The sequence below is a fragment of the Oncorhynchus keta genome, chromosome 28 (assembly GCF_023373465.1).
Source record: "Oncorhynchus keta strain PuntledgeMale-10-30-2019 chromosome 28, Oket_V2, whole genome shotgun sequence".
Lineage (NCBI taxonomy): Eukaryota > Metazoa > Chordata > Actinopteri > Salmoniformes > Salmonidae > Oncorhynchus > Oncorhynchus keta.
In genome coordinates, this window is record NC_068448.1 from 46,859,759 (window position 1) to 46,878,401 (window position 18,643).

The following is an 18,643-nucleotide window of genomic DNA, read 5'->3' on the forward strand; positions in this document are numbered from 1 at the left end:
ACATTTGATGGCACAGAAAGAAAGTAAAAGTGATAGCAAACTATTTATTGACTAAATTCCTCTTGGCACTACACAAAAGCTGGCTTGGTAAATAACTTATTTTGACTTATTGTAGGTCCAGTGACTTGGGCAACTGGACCAGGACTTGAGAACTGGGACATGGACTACAGTCATAGGGACTCGTAACTTGACTTGTGACTTGACCATTGGTGACTCGGATTTGATCACAGGGAACTTGGGACTCAATTCAGACTCAAGGTCTTGTGACTTGATTATGTCACTGGGCGAAACAGTCATTAGTACCTATTCAAAGTCATTAGCAACCGTTCTACTATTGGACATCAATGTGGCTGTGGCGTCTGTTGAACGTTGATAACAATGGCAATGACGCGACCGAGTGACGGAGGTCCAATCCATACTACTTTGCGGTACCAGCTGGTGATTGTGCTACTCCATCTCTCTCTCTCACTCTCTCCGGTGCTTGTGTGTGTTGGTTTTGTATGTTGTGCATCTATGTAGGCTGAATTAGGAATTTACATGGCCAGATAATTCATATATACACTACCAGTCAAAAGTTTAAACACACCTACTCATTCTAGGGTTTTTCTTTATTTTTTACTATTTTCTACATTGTAGAATAATACTGAAGACATCAAAACTATGAAATAACCCATATGGAATTATGTAGTAACCAAAATAAGTGTTAAACAAATCAAAATATATTTTATATTCTTCAAAGTAGTCCCTTTTCCTTGCATTTATGCTAAATATATAGCGATAGGACAGGGCTATGTATGTTTGTGCACATGGAAGTCAGTGATTTATGTTGACTATAGATTAATGATGCAAAACAAGTGTGACTAAAATGACAAACTGTTCTCGTCATTTTGACAATAACTAGACTAAATCATTATTGAAATGACAAAAATGTGACTTCATTATATTGGAATCAAAATTACTAAGACTAGACTAAACCTAAAAAAAAAAAAGAGTGCCAAAATTAACACTTCGCTTCAAAAAAATTTTTATCTGGCCAATGCTGTGACTGGGGGGGACAGAAGTTTGCCAGCGTGTTGTCAATAGCCTCAATGTTACGGTCTGTTGATACAGAGGTAAAGTGAGCATTGAGAAGAACACATTCCCTCTGAGTATCCTTTTTGTTGAGGACTGAAGCGTTTATATTTATTAAGGGGATAATTATATAGGGTTATATTCCTATAATAAGTGTAACAATTATTACAATTAACCTTTGTTACATTGTACTTACAGTGTAGGCCACAGTTGAAGTCGGAAGTTTACATACACTTAGGTTGGAGTCATTAAAACTCATTTTACAACCACTCCACAAATTTCTTGTTAACTAAACTATAGTTTTGGCACGTCGGTTAGGACATCTAGTGCATGACACAAGTTAAACAATTAAAAGGCAATGCTACCAAATACTAATTGAGTGTATGTAAACTTCTGACCCACTGGGACTGTGATGAAAGCAATAAAAGCTTAAATAAATCACTCTCTCTACAATTATTCTGACATATCACATTCTTAAAACAAAGTGGTGACCTAACTGACCTAAGACAGGGAATATTTACTAGGATTAAATGTCAGGAATTGTGAAAAACTGAGTTTAAATGTATTTAAGGTGTATGTAAACTTCCGACTTCAACTGTATGTAGGGTTAGGGTTAGTGCTAAGGTTAGGGTTACCGCTGTAAGTACATTGTAATTCATTGTAGCAATGATTCATTACAATACCAGTTACACTGTAATTACAGGAGTAGGTCACTCTATTTAAAGTGTTGCCAAAGTTTGCTACTTTTGTAGCTCCGTTGTTCACATGGATTTAAAAATAAAATAATGTATTAGGCCTAAATGGCTCAACAGGAGCAGACAGGGAGAATCAATGGGGAGCCCGGTGGATTTTGAGAAGATTGGTCCTTGGCCCTTGTAGCAAAATATGTAACTAACCTCTTCCCCACTCAAACAGTATAAAAAGGCAGATCGAACAAGGGATAATCCGATATTAAGCTACTGCCAGTAGGAGGCGATATAGCACCAGTTTTGGAGAGATAATTGTATTCATCTTTCATAAACAAATCACATGAAACCACACACACCGTACACAGACGCATTTCTGGTTCAAATGACAATGACTTCTCCCTTTCAATGTATATATATATTTTTTATTCAAGGGGGTGGGGAGGGGGGTGATCATCCTGTGATGATCATCCTACCATCTCGACACTGGTCTGTATGGTTGGTATCTCCAGCTACGGCGTCATTCCCTGGAGTCAGGTCGGCCATGTTGTAGTGGGGGTGGATGCGGGCTGGCGTAAGTTTAGAGGTAGGAAGTGTATCTACAGGAACTGGGTTACTTTTGACGACTTCTTTTGTCATCATGTCGCTGGACAGATTTCGCTGGGGTTTTATGCATTGAATTTCTGTCTGTGTCAGCCCCTTTTAATAATTTATTTTCTTCAACATTCGTCTGGCTTTGATTTAAATTCCTTGTTTTTTTTCATTCACCGAGCACAAAAACGATTGAGAAAGGCTGATGATTTGTTGCAGGGAGTCGGGATGGGGGCGACTGTGATTTCCATGTTGGAATACTAGCTGATTTTGCGTCGAACCCAGAAATACATTGGAAATACAAACACAGGCGCATGTGGCACAAGAGCGTGGATTTCTAAAAGGTAAGATTGTTTATCATGATAAAAAAACAAGTTGACGATCCAATTGTCATGGTAGGCCTACCAGCCCTCTATGGTCGATTTTTCAAGGCATTGTCTGCACATCGTTTTTCTGACCCCTACGAATAGCGGTCAATAGCCTATTATTAAAGTTACATGACAATCTTAGTGTGATAAGTTCCAATTCGTTTTTGGAGATACGCTTCATAGGCCTAAGTGTAGTTCACAATAAGGCTATCTCTGGTCTGAGCCTGTAATTTAAGTTGTATTTGTAGGCTATGGCTTGAGTTTCCGTAAAGCCTGCACCCCTTTCTCAAACCCCGACAATCGTTTCTCGATGGCAATCACTGTTTAGTCCAGACGACAAGTGTCCGATATTTCGAGACGATTGCTCCAATACCGAACACATGGAACAGTTAGCTGAAGAAGCAACAATGTAGCATTGTCTGGACTCTTGTCACCGCATGGCCATGTTCAAATGTAACAAATCCTAGTCTTGATTGTCCTGAAGATTGCTGACAGGTAATTAAGTTAAAGCAACTGTACGGAATGTGATTGGTAAATTGAAGATGTGCATCTGCAAGCTACACGTAGTCCATTCCTACACGATTTCCAGTAATGCGAGTGAAGAAATGAATTACCTCAAATTCAATTTCGGCATAGGCCCACACTAGTCATCCCAGAATACAAATACGGAGGTTCAATTGGTAGAAGGGGATAGAGTACTACCTCTTAAAAGAATACCAACTCCACACCACCCTATGTTAAAAATATCTGAGGCATATGCTTGAGCTTGTAAAACGTCCAAATACACCAACAGATGTTTGGAGCGATGTCAGTTCAATGGAGAGAACTACTGACTGACTATCGTTGCAGGGATAAAATACTATGTCTGAAAGGTCCAAGGCCTTTAAGCATTGTTATGTCTACTCTCGTCCTCAGGATTCAGAGCAACCTAGACATTACCAAAGCCCCAAATGTGACCCCGTAGGCTAGAACCTATTCATGAAGACACTGATGCACCCTCTTGGAGGAACCAACATTAGCTTAACGTCCACTAGCATTCACTGTGTGTTGCTCTGTGATATTGGTTGCATTTAATGTTATAGTACAGAAATGACCCGGTATATAGGTTACCTAAGGCACAACATGGTAACCGCACAGTAATAACAAATGCCTTACAAAAGATTTACAACCAAACTGATTGAGAAGCCACTGTGATAGAAGGACGAGAACATCAGTCACATACAGTAGGTCATGACTTGAGAGACATGGGTCTGATTCTCTAGAGACTGTCACTGTCAGTGGGAATGAGGACATTTCACACCCACGCCAGTGCCTTACAGCGAGAACGTCAGCAGGATCTGGGACAGAAGTATTGAAGAGTTGTGAATAGCATGTGAATAACACCGAGTGGGCTTGCCTTCTATGAGCTTTTAGTAAACTGTTCCAGCTGGGAGATGGGAGAGCTGGGCCATATGTATATTAGACACCAATGAAAGAAATTTGACTGAAATAGGGACGGACTACCTGAACTTCAATAAGCTACTGTATTTTTCAGTTGCTACGTTTTACTCTATTGAATATGACCCTGAACCCTTGGCGATGCCAGGCCAATGGTAGTGTCTGTCTGTCGTAGCTACATATAACATAGAGATAATTGTTGAGTGTGGAACCAAGGATATTGGGGGAACTTCTCTTTACATCAGGGAGCTAATTGCTGAAGGAAGTAGCGTAGGATGTAGCTTAATCTTACCATACCTACTTCAATACCATGCAGCCAGTAAGTGACGTCAAGCTACAGTTGTGTACATTGGTGTGACTGAACACAAGCTGTGTTCGAATACTCATACTAACCATACTATTTGTGACACAAATTGAGCATGTGGGTATGCTTATTAGACGTAGTATGGATATAGTTAGTATGCCAAAAGTTCCCGGATGTCGTACTACATTCGTCAAAATACGAAGTATACAAGCAATGGGACACTATTTCACGTTTTTGGATTTGAAGAAAATAGTGGAGAAATATGCAGCGACATTCCGACGAGAGTGGATACAAATTTGTTGACAAATGTTAAAAGGTTGAGCAATGTAATAAATAAAGTAAAGTAATGACTTTTCAAATAAATTACTTTACACATTAGGTTGGCTGACAATTTGTTATCTACGCTGTCCTTATGAACAGCATAGCATATCATTACAGCAATATGTACCCAGGTGTGTTAGCTACCTCCTGTAACTTTAGTTGGCTACTAATACATCAAACTTGCCAGTATATTTACTTTATTCTATTTAACTACCCAACGTTTATTGACTTGATTATTCACGTCATTCATAGCTTAGTAAGTGGTTTAGAGGTTCGGCTGTGTTTGTAAATTCGCTCTGGCTATCTAGTCTGATTTCAGAGCACTCTCATCTGGCTGTGGCAGAGAGCAGAAGAACTGATGAATTTACGAATGCTCAACACCCATTAAATATGACCGGTGTAACGGCGTTCTTCATTTGTTGAAAGAGAGTCGGACCGAAATGCAGTGTGGTGGTTACTCATGTCTTTAATGAAACAATCGCGATACATGAAATAACTATACAAATACAAAACAACAAACGGAACGTGAAAACCTAATTACAGCCTATCTGGTGAAACTACACAGAGACAGGAACAATCACCCACGAAATACACAGTGATACCCAGGCTACCTAAATACGGTTCCCCATCAGAGACAACAAGAATCACCTGACTTGTGTGGTCACCTGCTCCTAAAATAGCTCCTACACACTCAAGATTGACTACTGTATTTGCAGACGCAGCCAGGTATTCTGTGATGCTGGCAGCCTTGTACAGCTCCAAAGGTGGAGAGATGTTCTAATTCTAATAGTAGGCTACGTGGTTTTTGAACATCATAACACACACTATACTTGCATCCTTAATAATCATGGCAACATGTATACTACCTCTTCATTTCAAATTCATGTTTGACCTTGTCTTGCATGCCATGTAAGAGACAACATTAAGGCCGAATTCTGTAATTATGCTGATAGAATAAGTCACCAATGTAAAGTGATGTTCCAACTTCCATACTTTAAAAATATTTATTGTTTGATATTGTAAGACTGCAGTTTCCAGTGGCCAGTTTAAGCCTTGGCATTGGAGGAATGCGGAGGAAGACGCAGCATCTGTTGGAGATTTAAAGCATGGTAAAAGCTCTAAGGACCCTCCCTGTCTACAGCCACGGTGACAGCTGCTAACAGCTGTCCGTCCAGAAGGCGGGGCTACTCCCATAACCCTGGTTGCCGTGGAAACTTCCCCCATCACGCTCCTTCTTCATTCATTCAAACATAAGAGATGGTTCTCCTTGCGTTACAGTGGGCACGTTTCCGTTGACCCAGGTTTATTTGATAAAAGCATTGTCGCCATATAAATCACGCAAGGAGAACCATCTCTTATTGACGTGTAATGGAAAAGGCAGATATAGGATACATTTTCTAAAGATCGACAATCTTTGTCCGTTCCACAGTGTTGGATAATCTATTTTTGTCTAACTTTCTTTATTGCGACAAATGATGATGGGAACGCTGTTTTTTGAATAAATTATGATTGCCGAATACTTTTGAAGGTAAGCGGGATACGTGATGTAATCACTTAACCTGTTACTCCTACCCACTACTTTTTCGAACATTCTGTTAAAAATCGCGCAACATTTCAGCGCCCTGCTGCTCATGCCAGGAATATAGTATATGCATATGATTAGTATGTGTGGATAGAAAACACTCAGACGTTTATAAAACTGGTTAAATCACGGCTGTGACTATAACAGAACGTGCGTTTCATCGAAAAGTGCAGGAAAATCTGATCACTGAAAATGGAAAAATATATCCATGCGCAACTTGAACCCATTGATAAAGGTGAACCACATTTAATGGGGCTGAGGTTGCAATACCTACAGCTTCCACACGTTGTCTAGAGTCTTGTCATTTGCCTACTATTTGTTTCTTGGTCAAACAGACGCAAGGCAGCGCATTTCTTCCGGTCTCCGACCGGATATTTTGGTTGAGGTTTACCCGGACATTATTTCCAGACGGACAGCTAAAGAATATACTTCGCCTCGTGATCAATTTGATCGCTTATTAACGTTTACTAATACCTAAAGTTGCATTACAAAAGTATTTCGAAGTGTTTTGTGAAAGTTTATCGTCGACTTTTTTAATTAAAAAAAATGACTTTACGTTATAAGACGCAATTTTTTTTCGTTTATCACACAGTCTTCATAGATCGATATCTAGGCTATATATGGACCGATTTAATCGGAAAAAAGACCCAATAGTGATTATGGGACATCTAGGAGTGCCAACAAAGAAGATGGTCAAAGGTAATGAATGTTTTATATCTTATTTGTGCGGTTTGTGTAGCGACGACTATGCTAATTATTTTGTTTACGTCCCCTGCGGGTCTTTTGGGGTGTTACATGCTATCAGATAATAGCTTCTCATGCTTTTGCCGAAAAGCATTTTAAAAATCTGACTTGTTGCCTGGATTCACAACGAGTGTAGCTTTAATTCAATACCCTGCATGTGTATTTTAATGAACGTTTGAGTTTTAACAAGTACTATTAGCATTTAGCGTAGCGCATTTGCATTTCCAGATGTCTAGATGGGACGCCTGCGTGTCAGGTAGGAAGGAGCAAGAGGTTAACTATAAGCTACACTCCACATTTTATTCTGAATGACCACTGCTAGCAAAATAAAATGTAACAAAAAAACATGTATATTTGCAGGACAAGGATTGTCCTGACTGAAGAGTGTCTGAATAAGTTTCACCATCCAATTATTTCTGATCTACAGGAGTGCAAGTTTCACCATTGCAGGGACTGTGGCGATACGTTGGCACTTGAGAATTATTTGAGTATCGCAAATAATAGTCAATTATTGCATTCTATAGGTGCTTGCTTTCGCAGGCTACCTGAGACATGATCGGAGGGATAGCTTACATACAGTCGGCAATTTATTAATGTGAAATTTGCCTAAATGGGTAATGGAAACACTTCAACCACTACATTTTTATTCAAAACTATGTTTTTTTTGGTGTGACATCCAGCTGTTTTTATCGACACAACAGTTTAATGGAAACACACCCTAAGCAGGCAATTGTGGCATCCCTGGACAAGTTAATAGAAACAAAGCTATTGTGTCAATTAGGGCTGTTACGGTGACCGTGCGGTCACGAGTCATGGTGCTAGTCAAATTTCACGTGACCGCTTAGTCAGGGTAATTAGGCTTCCCCATGTGTTGATGCTGCGGATGGTCATTAGTAGCCTACCAAACTTGCTAACTGCCTGGTACTCAGTACTCGATTGTCCCTCTAATCACACTGACATCCTAGGCCTACTATATTATGAACTTTCCAAATATTATGAACATTGCTTTGCTTTACAGCAGGAGTATAGCTTACCTGGCAGGCATGAAAATTAACCATGGGAAAATTGTCCTCCATTCTCTATTTAAGTGCATAGATGACATGTATTTTTTTCTAATGCCCTTGTTCTGAGGCAGGTGCATGATAATGGTCCATTCTCAATCAAAACTGATACACATATTATTTAGTATATGTAAATACAACATTAAATTAACTTCTCTAGTGTAGGGGGCAGCATTTGACATTTTGGATGAAAAGTATGCCCAAATTAAACTGCCATATACTTAGGCCCAGAAGATAGGAAATGCATATAATTAGTAGATTTGGATAGAAAACACTCTAAAGTTTCCAAAACTGTTAAAATAATGTCTGAGTATAACAGAACTGATTTGGCAGGTGAAAACCTGAGAAAAATCCATTCAGAAAGTAGGATTTCTTTTTTTTGTCGTTTTCTATTCAATGCCATTACAGTATCCATTGACTTAGGACTCAAGTTGCAGTTCCTATGCCTTCCACTAGATGTAAACAGTCTTTAGAATTTGTTCCAGGCTTGTATTCTGAAAAATGAGGGAGTAAGAGCAGTCTGAATGAGTGGACCCTGCCGTGACACACAGCTTTTTCATGCGCACGACAGAGTGCCTTTCTTGTTTAGCTTTTATATTGACAACGTTATTGTCCGGTTGAAATATTATCGATTATTTAGGCTAAAAACAACCTGAGGTTTGAATATAAACATCGTTTGACATGTTTCTATGAACTTTACGGATATCATTTGGATTTTTTTGTTTGCATGTTGTGACTGCGTTTGAGCCTGTGGAATACTGAAGAAAATGTGTGAACAAACCGGAGGTTTTCGGATATAAAGAGAGACTTTATCGAACAAAAGGAACATTTATTGAATAAATGAATGTCTTCTGAGTGCAAACATATGAAGATAATTAAAGGTAAGTGATTAATTTTATCTCTATTTCTGACTTGTGTAACTCTTCTACTTGGCTGGTTACTGTTTGTAATGATTTGTCTGCTGGGCTATGTTCTCAAATAATTGTAAGGTATGCTTCCGCCGTAAAGCATTTTTGAAATCTGATACTGTGGTTGGATTCACAAGAAGTTCATCTTTAAACCTATTTAAAATAGTTGTCTTTTCTGAATTTTTATAATGAGTATTTCTGTATTTGAATTTGGCGCTCTGCAATCTCACTGGATGTTGGTCAGGTACCCTAGAGAGGTTAAGAATAGTCTGATGGGTCACAATATTAGCCTATCACTTGTGAATGATGTATTATTACTTATTAATGATGCCCAGCTTGTGCATTCTAGTAAGAAACAGTGCATACCTTTTTTTGTCGCCATTTTCAAATCATAGTCGCACACCTTGTATCCTAGCCCATAGGCCTACAGTGCCTTCGGAAAGTATTCAGACCCGTTGACTTTTCCAAATTTTGTTATATTACAGCCTTATTCTAAAATCGATTAAATAACAAAAAATATCCTCAGCAATCTACACAAAATACCCCATAATGACAAAGTGAAAACGGGTTTTTAGACATAGAAATACCTTATTTATATACAGTACCAGTCAAAAGTTTGGACACCTACTCATTCAAGGGTTTTTCTTTATTTAAATTTTTTCTACATTGTAGAATAATAGTGAAGTTATCATAACTAGGAAATAACACACATGGAATTATGTAGTAACCAAAAAAGTGTTAAACAAATAAAAATATACTTTACATTTTAGATTATTCAAAGTAGCCACCCTTTGCCTTGATGACAGCTTTGCACACTCTTGGCATTCTCTCAACCAGCTTCACCTGGAATGCTTTTCCAACAGTCTTGAAGGAGTTCCCACATATGCTGAACATTTGTTGGCTGCTTATCCTTCACTCTGCGGTCCAACTCATCCCAAACCATCTCAATTGGGTTGAGGTCGGTTGATTGTGAAGGCCAGGTCATCTGAGGCAGCACTCCATCACACTCATTCTTAGTCAAATAGCCCTTACACAGCCTGGAGGTGTGTTGGGTCATTGTCCTGTTGAAAAACAAATTATAGTGTGACTAAACGCAAACCAGATGGGATGGGGTATCGCTGCATAATGCTGTGGTAGCCATGCTGGTTAAGTGTGCCTTGAATTCTAAATAAATCACCTACACTGTCACCAGCAAAACACCATCACACCTCCTCCATGCTTCAAGGTGGGAAACACACAAGCGGAGATCCATTCACCTACTCTGCGTCTCACAAAGACACAGCGGTTGGAACCAAAAATCTAAGGACAGATTTCCACCGGTCTAATGTCCATTGCTCGTGTTTCTTGGCCCAAGGAAGTCTCTTCTTCTTATTGGTGTCCTTTAGTAGTGGTTTCTTTACAGCAATTCGACCTGAAGGCCTGATTGGGGCAGGAGGGAGCCTAGTGTTTAGAGCGTTGGGCCAGTAACCGAAAGGTTGCTAGATTAAATCCCTGAGCTGACAAGGTAAAAATCTGTTGTTCTGCCCCTGAACAAGGCAGTTAACTGGTAACTCTAACTTATCTACTGCTGCAGAGGTAGCTGTTTGAGGGAATGCCAACAGTGTGTAAAGCTGTCATCAAGGCAAAGGGTGGCTACGTGGACAAATATAACACTTTTTTGGTTACTACATTATTCCATATGCGTTATTTCATAGTTTTGATGTCTTCACAATTATTCTACAATGTAGAAAATATTAAAAATAAAGAAAAAGACTGGAATGAGTAGGTGTGTCCAAACTTTTAACTGGAACTGTAAGTATTCAGACCCTTTGCTATGAGACTCGAAATTGAGTTCAGGTGCATGCTGTTTCCATGGATCCTTGATGTTTCTACAACTTGATTAGATCAACCTGTGGTAAATTCAATTGATTGGACATGATTTTCAAAGGCACACATCTGTCTATATAAGGTCCCACAGTTAACAGTGCATGTCAGAGCAAAAACCAAGCCATGAGGTTGAAGGAATTGCCCGTAGAGGTCCGAGACAGGATTCGGCTCAGATCTGGGGAAGGGTACCAAAATCAAATCAAATCAAATGTATTTATATAGCCCTTCGTACATCAGCTGTTATCTCAAAGTGCTGTACAGAAACCCAACCTAAAACCCCAAACAGCAAGCAATGCAGGTGTAGAAGCATTTCTGCAGCATTGAAGGTCCCCAAGAACACAGTGGCCTCAATCATTCTTAAATGGAAGAAGTTTGTAATCACCAAGACTCTTCCTAGAGCTAGACACCCAGCCAAACTGAGCAGTCAGGAGAGAAGGGCCTTGGTCAGGGAGGTGACCAAGAACCCAGTAGTCACTCTGACAGAGCTCCAGAGTTCCTCTGTGGAGATGGGAGAACCTTCCAGAAAGACAACCATCTCTGCAGCACTCCACCAATTAGGCCTTTATGGTAAAGTGGCCAGATGGAAGCCACTCCTCAGTAAAAGGCACATGACAGCCCACTTGGAGTTTGCCAAGAGACACCTACAGACAAGGTTCTCTGGTCTGATGAAACCAAGATGACACTCTTTGGCCTTAATGCCAAGCGTCACATCTGGAGGAAACCTTGCACTATCCCTACAGTGAAGTATGGTGGTGGCAGCATCATGCTGTGGGGATGTTTTTCAGGGGCAGGTACTGGGAGACTAGTCAGAATTGAGGCAAAGATGAACGGAGATCCTTGATGAAAACCTGCTCCAGAGCGCTCAGGACCTCAGACTGGGGCGAAGGTTCCCCTTCCAACAGCACAACGACCCTAAGCACACAGCCAAGACGACGCAGGAGTAGCTTCGGGACAAGTCTCTGAATGTCCTTGAGTGGCCTAGCCAGAGCCTTGATTTGAACCTGATTGAACATCTCTGGAGAGAACTGAAAATAGCTGTGCAGCAACACTCCCCATCCAACCTGACAGAGCTTGAGAGGATCAGCAGGGAAGAATGGGAGAAACTCACCAAATACAGGTGCGACAAGCTTATAGCGTCATACCCAAGAAGATTTGGCTGTAATTGCTGCCAAAGCAAAGTGCTCCAACAATGTACTGAGGAAAGGGTCTGAAAAAAAAAAAAAGCAAACATTTCTAAACTTGTTTTTGCTTTGTCATTATGGGGTAATAGATTGAGGGGGGAAAATAATGTAATACATTTTAGAATAAGGTTGTAACCTAACAAGATGTGGAAAAAGTCAAGGGGTCTGAATCCAACGTCACAGTATATGTTCGCCAATTAACTTAAAATGAAGCACATTAACCTGCTTTATAACCGGCGTAGAGCCTAACTGGCATACATAGCTGCACGTGAGTTTCATGTTTGGGAAAGATGATTTTCCCACTAATTGATTGCATTTTGGAACATTCACGCTTATAGCCTACTGCCATGTGCTCATTGCTGCGCTTATAATGTGAAAAAAGTGCCTAACATTTTATCAACATTTTTAAGCTCAATGGTCAGCCTCATTTCTTTTAAATTGTTTTTTTTTAATGATGGGTGGTTGTATTAATTTGGGATCTATTGCATCCCACAACTGTAGCAGAGTATGTTTAAAATATTTATTTCTCGCACAGGAGGACAAGTTAAACAATAGAATAGGTACTATGGTGGATAGTAGATTGACATAGGCTAGTGCTTTTGCTGTTCGTTAGGCCTACTCATCATGTTGGCCGAAGAAAAGTAGGCTAAATGTGGACAGTTCTATCTTCAATATGCACCTAGGAATTCGATAAGGGGGACTCGAGCGGTTGCGTCCCCGATGTTTCTGTCTTCATTCACTTGTAGCCTACTTCTTAGCTGAAATTCCTGCTAGAAGAACCCGATCATGTGACGGGCATTGGCGACATCTGAGAGAGCCATGTGAGTGAGAGGTGCTTCGGAGCGCGGCAGCTGGGAGAAGGGAATTATAATTAGCCTATTATATTCAGCCCAAGGGCACAACGGCCACTTTGGCCTCAAAAGGCTTGGATTTTTGGGGGGGGGCATTACAGCCACACAAGTGGGATGCCGCCGGGAAATTCGAGTCCTGATGAGAATATTATCAAGTGCTTGTCAAGTTGTGAGAGGCTGATGAAAAGTGTGCAGATTGCAACTTTTTTTCATATCATCATTAAAGTCCCATCATGTAGCCTTAGAATGTATTAAACATCAACAGCCATATGGCATAGCCATATCAGGGTCTAACATAAGGACAACAAGAGTATGTTCTTCTGAAATAGACTACATTTTCTTCATGTCATGTTTCTTTAGACCTGTCTAAAATAAATAATGGACTTATTGCGAATGTGTAGGCTATATTAAATGGATTTATTAGAATTTTTAAAATGTAGATGTTCCAAAGGTCTGTATCAGTGGCTTGTGGACAGGAGATGCTAAATGTGTTTGTTAATTAACGGTCAATTACCGCGAGACCGGCAGTTTATTTGCATGACAATCACTGGCTGACAAAATGTCGTAACCACCACAGCCCTAGTGTCAATCAATGTTCCCATTTGTCACTGACTGATATTTAGTGTACATTATGTAATTTCACCTGCACCATTCATTATTGACAGGCATCAGCTTTATGTCTAAGTTACCTTGTTCGGTAACAGTAGCCATGACCCAGAACAACAAGGTTGACTGATATCCATCAGCTAACCAGTTTGTCTGTTTGTTTGTGTCCTATTCCTTCTCTCTCTCTCCCTCGCTCTCACTCTCTGTCCTTGGTAGGAAGAGCACATAGAGGTGTCATTGAGATGGCCTCTTGGCTCTACTGAATGTGTGTATTCATCAGTGAGTTTCCTTAGTGCGCACACTAATTTGTGTGTGCACGTGCGCTTGTGTGTAGACTTTGAGCATGCGTTTTTGTGCGTGCGCGTGTTTCAGCCTGCCTGCGGTCCTCTCAGTGAAAGCCACAGCAGGTGGCCTGGAGCAGAAAGGCCTGGCGGAAGGAAGTCTGGGCCAGAGTGATCTGTCCATTTCTCACTGACCATCCCAACACTCCCTCCATTTCAGATCAGTCAGCACAGGGGGATTCATGTCCCTATGTGTTCTAGTCTGGGTGTCAGTCTGTTTCTGCTCTCTTGCCAACTCTCCATGGAACTGTAATGTAAAACAATGTCATCAATGGAGTTAGCAAGACCAAACAGATCTGGGACCAGGTCTGGGACTATCGGTCTAGTCCTCAAACAGCTCTACTTGCTATGCAATCATGCCATTTTCATCACGATGGGGAGAATCCTAACTGAGTTTTCAATTAGTCATGTATTGTTGGGCCGGCAGGGTCGCCTAGTGGTTAGAGCGTTGGACTAGGAACCGGAAGGTTGCAAGTTCAAACCCTCGAGCTGACAAGGTACAAATCTGTCGTTCTACCCCTGAACAGGCAGTTAACCCACTGTTCCTAGGCCGTCATTGAAAATAAGAATTTGTTCTGTATTTTTTTAAGTATAAACATTTAGTAAAAACATTTGTGGAAGTTAGGATTCAACTTATCTAGCGGAAGTCTGATGCAGAACTCCCGGAGAAGGGTGAAGTTGCCCCTAGATGGTGATCTTTGGTCAGTTTCACATTTTCCCCACTCTAGATACAGTATGTACTGACCCTAGATATGTACCTATGGGAAATGTCACCCCAGAGCCAGAACTCCAGGCTGTTTAATGGTGAATGAACATGTCTCCGCTCACCTCCATGTTATCAGCCCAGGACCTTTTCATGAAGCTTGTGTGGAAAGTCCAGTTCTTTCCCACTGTCAGGAAAGAATGGGCCGGAGAGCTGGGGGATATGATATACACAGAACCTTCATTCCACTGCAGTCTACAGTCGTGGCCAAAAGTTTTGAGAATGACACAAATATTAATTTTTACAAGGTCTGCTGCCTCCGTTTGTATGATGGCAATTTGCATATACTCCAGAATGTTATGAAGAGTGCAAGTCCCTCTTTGCCATGCAAATGAACTGAATCCCCCAAAAACATTTCCACTGCATTTCAGCCCTGCCACAAAAGGACCAGCTGACTTCATGTCAGTGATGCTCTCATTAACACAGGTGTGTTGACGAGAGAGTGTTGACGAGGACAAGGCTGGAGATCACTTTGTCATGCTGATTAAGTTTGAATAACAGACTGGAAGCTTCAAAGGGAGGGTGGTGCTTGGAATCATTGTTCTTCCTCTGTCAACCCTGGTTACCTGCAAGGAAACAAATGCCATCATCATTGCTTTGCACAAAAAGGGCTTCACAGGCAAGGATATTGCTGTCAGTAAGATTGCACCTAAATCAATCATTTATCGGATCATCAAGAACTTCAAGGAGAGCGGTTCAATTGTTGTGAAGAAGGCTTCAGGACGCCCAAGAAAGTCCAGCAAGTGCCAGGACCATCTTCTAAAGTTGATTCAGCTGCGGGATCTGGGCACCACCTGTACAGAGCTTGCTCAGGAATGGCAGCAGGTAGGTGTGAGTGCATCAGCATGCACAGTGAGACAAAGACTTTTGGAAGATGGCCTGGTGTCAAGAAGGGCAGCAAAGAAGCCACTTCTTTCCAGGAAAAACATCAGGGATAGACTGATATTCTGCAAAAGGTACAGGGATTGGACTGCTGAGGATTGGGGTAAAGTCAATTTCTCTGATGAATCCCCTTTCCGATTGTTTGGGGCATCCAGAAAAAAGCTTGTCCGGAGAAGACAAGGTGAGCGCTACCATCAGTCCTGTGTCATGTCAACAGCAAAGCATCCTGAGACCATTCATATATGGGGTTGCTTCTCAGCCAAGGGAGTGGGCTCACTCACAATTTTGCCAACACATCCTCCGAGCGCAACTTCTCCCAATCATCCACGAACAGTTTGGTGACAAATAATGCCTTTTCCAGCATGGTGGGCTGGAAAAGGCAAAAGTGATAACGAAGTGGCTCGGGAAACAAAACATCAATATTTTGGGTCAATGGCCAGGAAACTCCCCAGACCTTAATCCCATTGAGAACTTGTGGTCAATCTTCAAGAGGCGGGTGGACAAGCAAAAACCCACAAATTCTGACAAACTCCAAGCATTGATTATGCAAGAATGGGCTGCTATCAGTCAGAATGTGGCCCAGAAGTTAATTGACAGCATGCCAGGGTGGATTGCAGAGGTCTTGAAAAAGAAGGGTCAACGCTGCAAATATTGACTCTCATGTAATTGTCAATAAAAGCCTTTGAGACGTATGAAATGCTTGTAAATATACTTCAGTATTCCATAGTAGAATCTGACAAAAATATCTAAAGACACTGAAGCAGCAAACTTTGTTGAAATTAATATTTGTGTCATTCACGGATCCACCTGTACCCGAATACCAGAGACCCAACCCGGGACGCGAGCGGGTCTGGATCCAGAATTCTGAATAATGTCATGGGTCTGGGTCGCATCTGATATGATTGTCACGGGTCTTGGATATATGTCATTTTTACCGACTTGTCCGGATGGACCCATACAGATCTGAATGCGACTGCTGCAGAAGAGAGAGACATGTTATAGTTTCTGCTGCTGTACTTTGCTGTTCACGAGAGTGCTTGTTGTTGGCCAATCATAAGTCATCAAAGCGGCAATAGGCTACAGTCATACAGGCTACAGTCAAGTTAGGTGATATCTCATCAGTGGAGGAAGATGGAGTTAAAAAGATGGAATTACAAGTTAAAGAAGAAGGATAGGCTACAACTGGTAGGCTGTTCTGTTACTTTATATTCTGAATGCAGTTGTTGTTTGTAACTGTGTAGGACGAGAAAGCCCATTTTAATACATATCAGGTCCCGATGGGAAAGCCCCAGGTTGACTTTGGAACGGGTTCAACATACTATAATTATGTTCTGCCGTGTTCAGCAGAATTGCCGAAGATGTTATCTTATTCTGTTGTAATGCGTTGTTTTGTTGTTGTTGATAGCTCTACAGAATATTCTGTGATCTGAGATTTAGAGTAAACGCATCAAATCCCTTTTGATGACGAAAGCTGATTCTCCAGTTTTAATGTGGATTTAGTGCGACTCTTTTTAAATCCTCTACCATTAAAACTTTTGTGGAGGGACTCAAATCTATTGGTATCCATCCAAATATAAGTGGACTGACAAACAGTGCAGACTGCCAACCGATTTAAATCTGTACAGCTTTAAATAATAGCTCCTAGCTATCATAGCTCCTCTCCAGCCTTGACCCTCCAATCTGGGCTGACCTTTGGGAACACGCAGAAGGGACCACTTTAGCCCTTTTAATCTTATCGGTGTTATTATTTCATAGTTTTTCTACCAAACATACTTTCAATAAAGTTTTGTTATGAGCATTTGCATTTTCCTCTGTTAAATATATTATCTGTCCGGGTACAACACCGTTCTAAAGGTTATTTAACTCTGTGCCACTGTGGCAGCCAAACCTGCCTGCGCAAGAAGCACGGTGCACTCAGGACAGCGGGCTGTTCACTGGAGAACTGTAGCACCAATCACTGGTATGGAATACATACAGTGCCTTGCGAAAGTATTCGGCCCCCTTGAACTTTGCGACCTTTTGCCACATTTCAGGCTTCAAACATAAAGATATAAAACTGTATTTTTTTGTGAAGAATCAACAACAAGTGGGACACAATCATGAAGTGGAACGACATTTATTGGATATTTCAAACTTTTTTAACAGTTCAAAAACTGAAAAATTGGGCGTGCAAAATTATTCAGCCCCTTTACTTTCAGTGCAGCAAACTCTCTCCAGAAGTTCAGTGAGGATCTCTGAATGATCCAATGTTGACCTAAATGACTAATGATGATAAATACAATCCACCTGTGTGTAATCAAGTCTCCGTATAAATGCACCTGCACTGTGATAGTCTCAGAGGTCCGTTAAAAGCGCAGAGAGCATCATGAAGAACAAGGAACACACCAGGCAGGTCCGAGATACTGTTGTGAAGAAGTTTAAAGCCGGATTTGGATACAAAAAGATTTCCCAAGCTTTAAACATCCCAAGGAGCACTGTGCAAGCGATAATATTGAAATTGAAGGAGTATCAGACCACTGCAAATCTACCAAGACCTGGCCGTCCATCTAAACTTTCAGCTCATACAAGGAGAAGACTGATCAGAGTTGCAGCCAAGAGGCCCATGATCACTCTGGATGAACTGCAGAGATCTACAGCTGAGGTGGGAGACTCTGTCCATAGGACAACAATCAGTCGTATATTGCACAAATCTGGCCTTTATGGAAGAGTGGCAAGAAGAAAGCCATTTCTTAAAGATATCCATAAAAAGTGTTGTTTAAAGTTTGCCACAAGCCACCTGGGAGACACACCAAACATGTGGAAGAAGGTGCTCTGGTCAGATGAAACCAAAATTGAACTTTTTGGCAACAATGCAAAACGTTATGTTTGGCGTAAAAGCAACACAGCTCATCACCCTGAACACACCATCCCCACTGTCAAACATGGTGGTGGCAGCATCATGGTTTGGGCCTGCTTTTCTTCAGCAGGGACAGGGAAGATGGTTAAAATTGATGGGAAGATGGATGGAGCCAAATACAGGACCATTCTGGAAGAAAACCTGATGGAGTCTGCAAAAGACCTGAGACTGGGACGGAGATTTG

At 41.1% G+C, this 18,643-nt stretch overlaps 1 protein-coding gene across 1 annotated transcript in view; it reads left to right on the forward strand.

Moving 5' to 3' along the window:
• Nucleotides 1-2,292: 2,292 nt before the first annotated feature.
• LOC118361502 (tyrosine-protein kinase Yes-like) overlaps nucleotides 2,293-18,643 on the forward strand; it is a 59,046-nt gene continuing 42,695 nt past the window's right edge. Inside the window, exon 1 of the mRNA XM_035741492.2 lies at nucleotides 2,293-2,692. The gene's annotated coding sequence lies outside the window, so the exon portion shown is untranslated. The remainder of the gene's footprint in view (nucleotides 2,693-18,643) is intronic.